The sequence below is a fragment of the Myotis davidii genome, unplaced genomic scaffold, assembly GCF_000327345.1.
Source record: "Myotis davidii unplaced genomic scaffold, ASM32734v1 scaffold807, whole genome shotgun sequence".
Classification (NCBI taxonomy): domain Eukaryota; kingdom Metazoa; phylum Chordata; class Mammalia; order Chiroptera; family Vespertilionidae; genus Myotis; species Myotis davidii.
The window spans coordinates 556,419-559,640 of record NW_006298272.1 but is presented as its reverse complement, the minus strand read 5'-3'; positions in this window follow the sequence as shown (position 1 = coordinate 559,640).

Here is a 3,222-nt window from a genome sequence, read left to right as displayed (position 1 = left end):
GGCTGGCGCTCTGCTGCCTCATTGGTGCAAACCTGCGGCTTCACCCCCAGAACTGCCCCCAAAGCAAAACAAACTGGTCCCCGCGGCCTGCGGGGCCTCTCGGGTCTGTTTTGAGACGTTCTGGTTAGGAATGTGACACAGTAGCCTGCGTCCTTTCACGGACCCTCTGCGTGTCCTGTGTTCCACCGACAGACCCCCGGGCACCAAGACCACAGAAAGGGGCGCCTCGCCCAGCGGAGGCTACGCCTCATCTAAACTGAGCGAGGCTCCTGGGCGTCACTATGCGGCCGCCCCACCTGACGCCCGGCCCTCGGGGACCAGCTCTCTGGAAGCCCAGTTTGGCATTTGGCTCTGAAACCGTCAACATCCTAGGAAGGGTTCCCAAGGAACAGCACAGCGGTAGCCGTGTGGTCGCTGTTTAAGGACTGGAAGCATCAGCCTGTCCCCGGTCACAGAGAAACGCTCGCGCGCGTCATGGGGTTCTGAGAGAGGGGTCCCGCGCTGCGAAAGGGGTGCATGTAAAGAACACGGTGTGTGTCCCTCGCCGTGAGCTCCTTGCCCTGGGATTCCCGTCTCCTGTGGGAAAGGCCAGCGCAGCCCGGCAACACGACCTGTGTCTCTCCTAAGATGAGGAACCGACTTGCCGGGGTCCCTCCTCGGTGCACGAGCCAGCATCGTCCCCTCCGCTCTCACGGAGCTTGTCAGTCACTCCCTCCCTCTGGCACAAGCTCCAGATTCAATCAAGCTGGTCATGTCCAAACATATCAACTGGTAACTCTCATAACCACAGAGCTTACAGAGCCCAGCCCCTTCCCACTGCCCCCGACTGCCACACAGTCTGCCACCTGGCTCCCTCCACGGGGCTAACAGGTAAGCAATACCGAGCTGGGCATGAGGTCATCGGAGCAAGTATTTCATCCTCCAAGTCCAGCCGACAGGAAGCCCTGCCTGTCCGTCTCTGAAACGTCCGGCGTCAGTGACCTAGGAGTGAGCGCCGACCGCCTGTCAGTCCTCGCGCTCCGCGGAGCAGTGAGTGGCACGTGAACAACTGGGGAAGATGAGCGTCACCTGCAGACCTGCCGTGCACATGCCTGTGCTGGCCCCTCAGGCCACAGGCTGCCTGTCACTCTGCCACGTGTTCTGAGGGCGATGTTCTTAAAAATCCGCCCCCTCCCCAGAACCCCGTAATCCGCACTGAGCACCCCGGCCGGGTCCCAGGGGCGCGTGCTCGCCCTCAGCACGGGCAGCAGCCATGGGCCTCACCTTCTTTGGGGGAACAATTCTTTGAGTCCATCATGAAACACAGATGTGGCTCAGGGGCGAGCGTCCACCTACGAACCAGGAGGTCAGAGTTCGATTCCCCGGGTCGGGGCACATGCCCGGGTTGTGGGCTCCATCCCCAGTGGGGAATGGGGGTGTGTGTGCAGGAGGCAGCCCATCAATGATTCTCTCTCACTGCTGATGTTTCTCTCTCTCTCCCTCTCCCTTCTTCTCTGAAATCTATAAAAATATTTTAGAGAGAGAGAGAGAGAGAGAGAGAGAGATCGTAGCCCTCACCAAAGGCTCCACCAAAATGGGAGCAGTGGCGGCAGGAACCCCTCTGAGGGCTTAAGAGCTTTACTCATGCCCTGGCCGGTGTGGCTCAGTGGATAGAGCGTCAGCCTGTGGACTGATGGGTCCCAAGTTCGATTCTGACCAAGGGCACATGCCTGGGTTGCGGACTGGATCCCCAGTAGGGGGCGTGCAGGGGGCAGCCATCAATGATTCTCTCTCAGTGGTGTTTCTATCTCTCATTCTCCCTTCTTCTCTGAAATCAATAAAGAAATATATATATATTTTTTTTTAAAAAAAGCTTCACTCAGCAGTGACCACCTCAACCCTCCAGCCCAACAGCTGTGGCTCCTCCCGCAGACAGAGTTCACCTGGGCCCACCTGACCTGCCAACTCCCCGCGGCTGCTCATCGCGAAAGCCAAGGTGCCCCTGGGACCCCAGTCTGCGTCCCATGCACGCGGGACCTCTGGGTGCCCCGTGGGTGCCGGCTCGCCTGCCCTGCGGCATCCCCTTTCGATCATCCCCCTGGGACGCTGTCTCTCTGGGAGGTTACCTGCTTGCGCACAGCCTACACCTGAGGCCAAGGGCAAAGCTAAGCAAAGCGAAGGGAAAGGGAAGGCGCAGTGGGGAGGCCCGCCTTAAAGCAGCAGCGCGAAGTCCTGGAGGCCAAGCCGCCAGCTCCCAACTCCAAAGCTTTCAATAAGCCGGTGGCAGCGCCCTACCCGAGACTCTCTCTCTCCCTCCTCCACTCCTCCTGGGAACCTGGGCCCAGGAGGCCTTCCCTGCCCAGGGGGTGAGGCAGGAGACGCCCAGGGGACCCGGCCCATCCTACGCAGCGCCCTCCTCGCCTCTGTCCAGCTTCTCCGGCAGGTTGAGCACGAAGGGGAAGAGCGCTCCCCGCACGTCCAGGGCCAAAAAATTTTAACATATGAAATGGAGAGGCTTTGTCCTTCAGAGAATACATGCAAGTTGAAGCCTGAGGTTGTGCAAGTTTGGCCTGTGACGTCAGTGTGATCTAGAACATTTATGTCAGAGACAGGTTTTAGTTCATGATGTCTGCATAGAGATTTTTAGTGAGTATATTTATAAAGATGGATGGATTGATCAACAACTGTGATCCTGAGACCCAAAGTCTTAGCCTTTTTCTTTAAATAAAGTCTCTACACTGTAACTTTCAGAACCTGTCATCTCAAACTACTTTCCCACCTATCTCTCCTCTGTATGTTTTTTTAACACTCTAACCAAAGGTGGCTTCTTGATGTTCCCTGAGCCTATATCATGTGTTACGATCTCTTTGCCATTCCTTCTGCTCTCCCTTCCCTAATTCGTCTCCATCCATTTCTACTTTTCCCGCCTCACAGAAGGATGTGATGTTTTAGATCCCACGGAGAACTCTATGCCCCGTTTAAGGCACTCGTTTAACTCTGCTTGATATTGTAGGAGTATTTTTTCCTCCCTTTTCTGCATCTTTCATGCATTCCCAGAGACCACAACACAAGCTCTGAAAGTCACAGTCTACATCGTTCACTTCTGAATCCCCTGAGGCACCTGCCACCTAGGCATGCAGTAAACAGTTATTGAACTGAGTGGACTTATGGTTCAAGCTAGATGGACTGCTGACTTGAAGGACACCTTGGAAGGCATTTTCTTACCTCTCTATCACTTTTTCC